This window comes from Osmerus mordax, assembly GCF_038355195.1.
Source record: "Osmerus mordax isolate fOsmMor3 chromosome 7 unlocalized genomic scaffold, fOsmMor3.pri SUPER_7_unloc_2_7, whole genome shotgun sequence".
In the NCBI taxonomy this organism is placed as follows: Eukaryota; Metazoa; Chordata; class Actinopteri; order Osmeriformes; family Osmeridae; genus Osmerus; species Osmerus mordax.
Window position 1 is genome coordinate 61,243 of NW_027120357.1, and position 8,758 is coordinate 70,000.

Below are 8,758 nucleotides of genomic sequence, written 5' to 3' on the forward strand. Positions count from 1 at the left end.
TTTGAGGCCACATTTTCAATGATACTGGAAACTTACATTCAAAGTTGGGAAAATGTGCTCATCTACAGGCATCCCCACTTGGGGACGTCGTAGCACCTTGACTCAGGCGGCGTTGGAAAGGTCTGGACCAGGGGAACACGGGGGTGTCAAGTTTGCCACGCGCACGCGCTTCCCCGCTGAACAGGAGCCCAAACAGAACTTTAAACGGGGCTACGGAAAAGGGGAGGGCTTTTTCGGGGACAACCACCACTCACCTCGGTGCCCCCCATCCCAACTTGAATATAGAAACCGTCCCCAGCCAAATCCCACGTTCGGGGGCAAAACTGCTCGTTTGAGGCCACATTTTCAATGATACTGGAAACTTACATTCAAAGTTGGGAAAATGTGCTCATCTACAGGCATCCCCACTTGGGGACGTCGTAGCACCTTGACTCAGGCGGCGTTGGAAAGGTCTGGACCAGGGGAACACGGGGGTGTCAAGTTTGCCACGCGCACGCGCTTCCCCGCTGAACAGGAGCCCAAACAAAACTTTAAACGGGGCTACGGAAAAGGGGAGAGCTTTTTCGGGGACAACCACCACTCACCTCGGTGCCCCCCATCCCAACTTGAATATAGAAACCGTCCCCAGCCAAATCCCACGTTCGGGGGCAAAACTGCTCGTTTGAGGCCACATTTTCAATGATACTGGAAACTTACATTCAAAGTTGGGAAAATGTGCTCATCTACAGGCATCCCCACTTGGGGACGTCGTAGCACCTTGACTCAGGCGGCGTTGGAAAGGTCTGGACCAGGGGAACACGGGGGTGTCAAGTTTGCCACGCGCACGCGCTTCCCCGCTGAACAGGAGCCCAAACAGAACTTTAAACGGGGCTACGGAAAAGGGGAGGGCTTTTTCGGGGACAACCACCACTCACCTCGGTGCCCCCCATCCCAACTTGAATATAGAAACCGTCCCCAGCCAAATCCCACGTTCGGGGGCAAAACTGCTCGTTTGAGGCCACATTTTCAATGATACTGGAAACTTACATTCAAAGTTGGGAAAATGTGCTCATCTACAGGCATCCCCACTTGGGGACGTCGTAGCACCTTAACTCAGGCGGCGTTAGAAAGGTCTGGTCCAGGGGAACACGGGCGTGTCAAGGTTGCCACGCGCACGCGCTTCCCCGCTGAACAGGAGCCCAAACAAAACTTTAAACGGGGCTACGGAAAAGGGGAGGGCTTTTTCGGGGACAACCACCACTCACCTCGGTGCCCCCCGTCCCAACTTGAACTTAGAAACCGTCCCCAGCGAAATCCCACGTTCGGGCGAATAACTGTGAATTTTAAGCCCCTTTTCCTCTCAAGCTGGAAACGTGCAAAGTTGGGAAAAGGTGTTCATTTACAGGCATCTCCACTTAGGGACGTCGTAGCACCTTAACTCAGGCGGCGTTAGAAAGGTCTGGTCCAGGGGAACACGGGCGTGTCAAGGTTGCCACGCGCACGCGCATCCCCGCTGAACAGGAGCCCAAACAAAACTTTAAACGGGGCTACGGAAAAGGGGAGGGCTTTTTCGGGGACAACCACCACTCACCTCGGTGCCCCCCATCCCAACTTGAATATAGAAACCGTCCCCAGCCAAATCCCACGTTCGGGGGCAAAACTGCTCGTTTGAGGCCACATTTTCAATGATACTGGAAACTTACATTCAAAGTTGGGAAAATGTGCTCATCTACAGGCATCCCCACTTGGGGACGTCGTAGCACCTTGACTCAGGCGGCGTTGGAAAGGTCTGGACCAGGGGAACACGGGGGTGTCAAGTTTGCCACGCGCACGCGCTTCCCCGCTGAACAGGAGCCCAAACAGAACTTTAAACGGGGCTACGGAAAAGGGGAGGGCTTTTTCGGGGACAACCACCACTCACCTCGGTGCCCCCCATCCCAACTTGAATATAGAAACCGTCCCCAGCCAAATCCCACGTTCGGGGGCAAAACTGCTCGTTTGAGGCCACATTTTCAATGATACTGGAAACTTACATTCAAAGTTGGGAAAATGTGCTCATCTACAGGCATCCCCACTTGGGGACGTCGTAGCACCTTAACTCAGGCGGCGTTAGAAAGGTCTGGTCCAGGGGAACACGGGCGTGTCAAGGTTGCCACGCGCACGCGCTTCCCCGCTGAACAGGAGCCCAAACAAAACTTTAAACGGGGCTACGGAAAAGGGGAGGGCTTTTTCGGGGACAACCACCACTCACCTCGGTGCCCCCCGTCCCAACTTGAACTTAGAAACCGTCCCCAGCGAAATCCCACGTTCGGGCGAATAACTGTGAATTTTAAGCCCCTTTTCCTCTCAAGCTGGAAACGTGCAAAGTTGGGAAAAGGTGTTCATTTACAGGCATCTCCACTTAGGGACGTCGTAGCACCTTAACTCAGGCGGCGTTAGAAAGGTCTGGTCCAGGGGAACACGGGCGTGTCAAGGTTGCCACGCGCACGCGCATCCCCGCTGAACAGGAGCCCAAACAAAACTTTAAACGGGGCTACGGAAAAGGGGAGGGCTTTTTCGGGGACAACCACCACTCACCTCGGTGCCCCCCATCCCAACTTGAATATAGAAACCGTCCCCAGCCAAATCCCACGTTCGGGGGCAAAACTGCTCGTTTGAGGCCACATTTTCAATGATACTGGAAACTTACATTCAAAGTTGGGAAAATGTGCTCATCTACAGGCATCCCCACTTGGGGACGTCGTAGCACCTTGACTCAGGCGGCGTTGGAAAGGTCTGGACCAGGGGAACACGGGGGTGTCAAGTTTGCCACGCGCACGCGCTTCCCCGCTGAACAGGAGCCCAAACAGAACTTTAAACGGGGCTACGGAAAAGGGGAGGGCTTTTTCGGGGACAACCACCACTCACCTCGGTGCCCCCCATCCCAACTTGAATATAGAAACCGTCCCCAGCCAAATCCCACGTTCGGGGGCAAAACTGCTCGTTTGAGGCCACATTTTCAATGATACTGGAAACTTACATTCAAAGTTGGGAAAATGTGCTCATCTACAGGCATCCCCACTTGGGGACGTCGTAGCACCTTAACTCAGGCGGCGTTAGAAAGGTCTGGTCCAGGGGAACACGGGCGTGTCAAGGTTGCCACGCGCACGCGCTTCCCCGCTGAACAGGAGCCCAAACAAAACTTTAAACGGGGCTACGGAAAAGGGGAGGGCTTTTTCGGGGACAACCACCACTCACCTCGGTGCCCCCCGTCCCAACTTGAACTTAGAAACCGTCCCCAGCGAAATCCCACGTTCGGGCGAATAACTGTGAATTTTAAGCCCCTTTTCCTCTCAAGCTGGAAACGTGCAAAGTTGGGAAAAGGTGTTCATTTACAGGCATCTCCACTTAGGGACGTCGTAGCACCTTAACTCAGGCGGCGTTAGAAAGGTCTGGTCCAGGGGAACACGGGCGTGTCAAGGTTGCCACGCGCACGCGCATCCCCGCTGAACAGGAGCCCAAACAAAACTTTAAACGGGGCTACGGAAAAGGGGAGGGCTTTTTCGGGGACAACCACCACTCACCTCGGTGCCCCCCATCCCAACTTGAATATAGAAACCGTCCCCAGCCAAATCCCACGTTCGGGGGCAAAACTGCTCGTTTGAGGCCACATTTTCAATGATACTGGAAACTTACATTCAAAGTTGGGAAAATGTGCTCATCTACAGGCATCCCCACTTGGGGACGTCGTAGCACCTTGACTCAGGCGGCGTTGGAAAGGTCTGGACCAGGGGAACACGGGGGTGTCAAGTTTGCCACGCGCACGCGCTTCCCCGCTGAACAGGAGCCCAAACAGAACTTTAAACGGGGCTACGGAAAAGGGGAGGGCTTTTTCGGGGACAACCACCACTCACCTCGGTGCCCCCCATCCCAACTTGAATATAGAAACCGTCCCCAGCCAAATCCCACGTTCGGGGGCAAAACTGCTCGTTTGAGGCCACATTTTCAATGATACTGGAAACTTACATTCAAAGTTGGGAAAATGTGCTCATCTACAGGCATCCCCACTTGGGGACGTCGTAGCACCTTAACTCAGGCGGCGTTAGAAAGGTCTGGTCCAGGGGAACACGGGCGTGTCAAGGTTGCCACGCGCACGCGCTTCCCCGCTGAACAGGAGCCCAAACAAAACTTTAAACGGGGCTACGGAAAAGGGGAGGGCTTTTTCGGGGACAACCACCACTCACCTCGGTGCCCCCCGTCCCAACTTGAACTTAGAAACCGTCCCCAGCGAAATCCCACGTTCGGGCGAATAACTGTGAATTTTAAGCCCCTTTTCCTCTCAAGCTGGAAACGTGCAAAGTTGGGAAAAGGTGTTCATTTACAGGCATCTCCACTTAGGGACGTCGTAGCACCTTAACTCAGGCGGCGTTAGAAAGGTCTGGTCCAGGGGAACACGGGCGTGTCAAGGTTGCCACGCGCACGCGCATCCCCGCTGAACAGGAGCCCAAACAAAACTTTAAACGGGGCTACGGAAAAGGGGAGGGCTTTTTCGGGGACAACCACCACTCACCTCGGTGCCCCCCATCCCAACTTGAATATAGAAACCGTCCCCAGCCAAATCCCACGTTCGGGGGCAAAACTGCTCGTTTGAGGCCACATTTTCAATGATACTGGAAACTTACATTCAAAGTTGGGAAAATGTGCTCATCTACAGGCATCCCCACTTGGGGACGTCGTAGCACCTTGACTCAGGCGGCGTTGGAAAGGTCTGGACCAGGGGAACACGGGGGTGTCAAGTTTGCCACGCGCACGCGCTTCCCCGCTGAACAGGAGCCCAAACAGAACTTTAAACGGGGCTACGGAAAAGGGGAGGGCTTTTTCGGGGACAACCACCACTCACCTCGGTGCCCCCCATCCCAACTTGAATATAGAAACCGTCCCCAGCCAAATCCCACGTTCGGGGGCAAAACTGCTCGTTTGAGGCCACATTTTCAATGATACTGGAAACTTACATTCAAAGTTGGGAAAATGTGCTCATCTACAGGCATCCCCACTTGGGGACGTCGTAGCACCTTAACTCAGGCGGCGTTAGAAAGGTCTGGTCCAGGGGAACACGGGCGTGTCAAGGTTGCCACGCGCACGCGCTTCCCCGCTGAACAGGAGCCCAAACAAAACTTTAAACGGGGCTACGGAAAAGGGGAGGGCTTTTTCGGGGACAACCACCACTCACCTCGGTGCCCCCCGTCCCAACTTGAACTTAGAAACCGTCCCCAGCGAAATCCCACGTTCGGGCGAATAACTGTGAATTTTAAGCCCCTTTTCCTCTCAAGCTGGAAACGTGCAAAGTTGGGAAAAGGTGTTCATTTACAGGCATCTCCACTTAGGGACGTCGTAGCACCTTAACTCAGGCGGCGTTAGAAAGGTCTGGTCCAGGGGAACACGGGCGTGTCAAGGTTGCCACGCGCACGCGCATCCCCGCTGAACAGGAGCCCAAACAAAACTTTAAACGGGGCTACGGAAAAGGGGAGGGCTTTTTCGGGGACAACCACCACTCACCTCGGTGCCCCCCATCCCAACTTGAATATAGAAACCGTCCCCAGCCAAATCCCACGTTCGGGGGCAAAACTGCTCGTTTGAGGCCACATTTTCAATGATACTGGAAACTTACATTCAAAGTTGGGAAAATGTGCTCATCTACAGGCATCCCCACTTGGGGACGTCGTAGCACCTTGACTCAGGCGGCGTTGGAAAGGTCTGGACCAGGGGAACACGGGGGTGTCAAGTTTGCCACGCGCACGCGCTTCCCCGCTGAACAGGAGCCCAAACAGAACTTTAAACGGGGCTACGGAAAAGGGGAGGGCTTTTTCGGGGACAACCACCACTCACCTCGGTGCCCCCCATCCCAACTTGAATATAGAAACCGTCCCCAGCCAAATCCCACGTTCGGGGGCAAAACTGCTCGTTTGAGGCCACATTTTCAATGATACTGGAAACTTACATTCAAAGTTGGGAAAATGTGCTCATCTACAGGCATCCCCACTTGGGGACGTCGTAGCACCTTAACTCAGGCGGCGTTAGAAAGGTCTGGTCCAGGGGAACACGGGCGTGTCAAGGTTGCCACGCGCACGCGCTTCCCCGCTGAACAGGAGCCCAAACAAAACTTTAAACGGGGCTACGGAAAAGGGGAGGGCTTTTTCGGGGACAACCACCACTCACCTCGGTGCCCCCCGTCCCAACTTGAACTTAGAAACCGTCCCCAGCGAAATCCCACGTTCGGGCGAATAACTGTGAATTTTAAGCCCCTTTTCCTCTCAAGCTGGAAACGTGCAAAGTTGGGAAAAGGTGTTCATTTACAGGCATCTCCACTTAGGGACGTCGTAGCACCTTAACTCAGGCGGCGTTAGAAAGGTCTGGTCCAGGGGAACACGGGCGTGTCAAGGTTGCCACGCGCACGCGCATCCCCGCTGAACAGGAGCCCAAACAAAACTTTAAACGGGGCTACGGAAAAGGGGAGGGCTTTTTCGGGGACAACCACCACTCACCTCGGTGCCCCCCATCCCAACTTGAATATAGAAACCGTCCCCAGCCAAATCCCACGTTCGGGGGCAAAACTGCTCGTTTGAGGCCACATTTTCAATGATACTGGAAACTTACATTCAAAGTTGGGAAAATGTGCTCATCTACAGGCATCCCCACTTGGGGACGTCGTAGCACCTTGACTCAGGCGGCGTTGGAAAGGTCTGGACCAGGGGAACACGGGGGTGTCAAGTTTGCCACGCGCACGCGCTTCCCCGCTGAACAGGAGCCCAAACAGAACTTTAAACGGGGCTACGGAAAAGGGGAGGGCTTTTTCGGGGACAACCACCACTCACCTCGGTGCCCCCCGTCCCAACTTGAACTTAGAAACCGTCCCCAGCGAAATCCCACGTTCGGGCGAATAACTGTGAATTTTAAGCCCCTTTTCCTCTCAAGCTGGAAACGTGCAAAGTTGGGAAAAGGTGTTCATTTACAGGCATCTCCACTTAGGGACGTCGTAGCACCTTAACTCAGGCGGCGTTAGAAAGGTCTGGTCCAGGGGAACACGGGCGTGTCAAGGTTGCCACGCGCACGCGCATCCCCGCTGAACAGGAGCCCAAACAAAACTTTAAACGGGGCTACGGAAAAGGGGAGGGCTTTTTCGGGGACAACCACCACTCACCTCGGTGCCCCCCATCCCAACTTGAATATAGAAACCGTCCCCAGCCAAATCCCACGTTCGGGGGCAAAACTGCTCGTTTGAGGCCACATTTTCAATGATACTGGAAACTTACATTCAAAGTTGGGAAAATGTGCTCATCTACAGGCATCCCCACTTGGGGACGTCGTAGCACCTTGACTCAGGCGGCGTTGGAAAGGTCTGGACCAGGGGAACACGGGGGTGTCAAGTTTGCCACGCGCACGCGCTTCCCCGCTGAACAGGAGCCCAAACAGAACTTTAAACGGGGCTACGGAAAAGGGGAGGGCTTTTTCGGGGACAACCACCACTCACCTCGGTGCCCCCCATCCCAACTTGAATATAGAAACCGTCCCCAGCCAAATCCCACGTTCGGGGGCAAAACTGCTCGTTTGAGGCCACATTTTCAATGATACTGGAAACTTACATTCAAAGTTGGGAAAATGTGCTCATCTACAGGCATCCCCACTTGGGGACGTCGTAGCACCTTAACTCAGGCGGCGTTAGAAAGGTCTGGTCCAGGGGAACACGGGCGTGTCAAGGTTGCCACGCGCACGCGCTTCCCCGCTGAACAGGAGCCCAAACAAAACTTTAAACGGGGCTACGGAAAAGGGGAGGGCTTTTTCGGGGACAACCACCACTCACCTCGGTGCCCCCCGTCCCAACTTGAACTTAGAAACCGTCCCCAGCGAAATCCCACGTTCGGGCGAATAACTGTGAATTTTAAGCCCCTTTTCCTCTCAAGCTGGAAACGTGCAAAGTTGGGAAAAGGTGTTCATTTACAGGCATCTCCACTTAGGGACGTCGTAGCACCTTAACTCAGGCGGCGTTAGAAAGGTCTGGTCCAGGGGAACACGGGCGTGTCAAGGTTGCCACGCGCACGCGCATCCCCGCTGAACAGGAGCCCAAACAAAACTTTAAACGGGGCTACGGAAAAGGGGAGGGCTTTTTCGGGGACAACCACCACTCACCTCGGTGCCCCCCATCCCAACTTGAATATAGAAACCGTCCCCAGCCAAATCCCACGTTCGGGGGCAAAACTGCTCGTTTGAGGCCACATTTTCAATGATACTGGAAACTTACATTCAAAGTTGGGAAAATGTGCTCATCTACAGGCATCCCCACTTGGGGACGTCGTAGCACCTTGACTCAGGCGGCGTTGGAAAGGTCTGGACCAGGGGAACACGGGGGTGTCAAGTTTGCCACGCGCACGCGCTTCCCCGCTGAACAGGAGCCCAAACAGAACTTTAAACGGGGCTACGGAAAAGGGGAGGGCTTTTTCGGGGACAACCACCACTCACCTCGGTGCCCCCCATCCCAACTTGAATATAGAAACCGTCCCCAGCCAAATCCCACGTTCGGGGGCAAAACTGCTCGTTTGAGGCCACATTTTCAATGATACTGGAAACTTACATTCAAAGTTGGGAAAATGTGCTCATCTACAGGCATCCCCACTTGGGGACGTCGTAGCACCTTGACTCAGGCGGCGTTGGAAAGGTCTGGACCAGGGGAACACGGGGGTGTCAAGTTTGCCACGCGCACGCGCTTCCCCGCTGAACAGGAGCCCAAACAAAACTTTAAACGGGG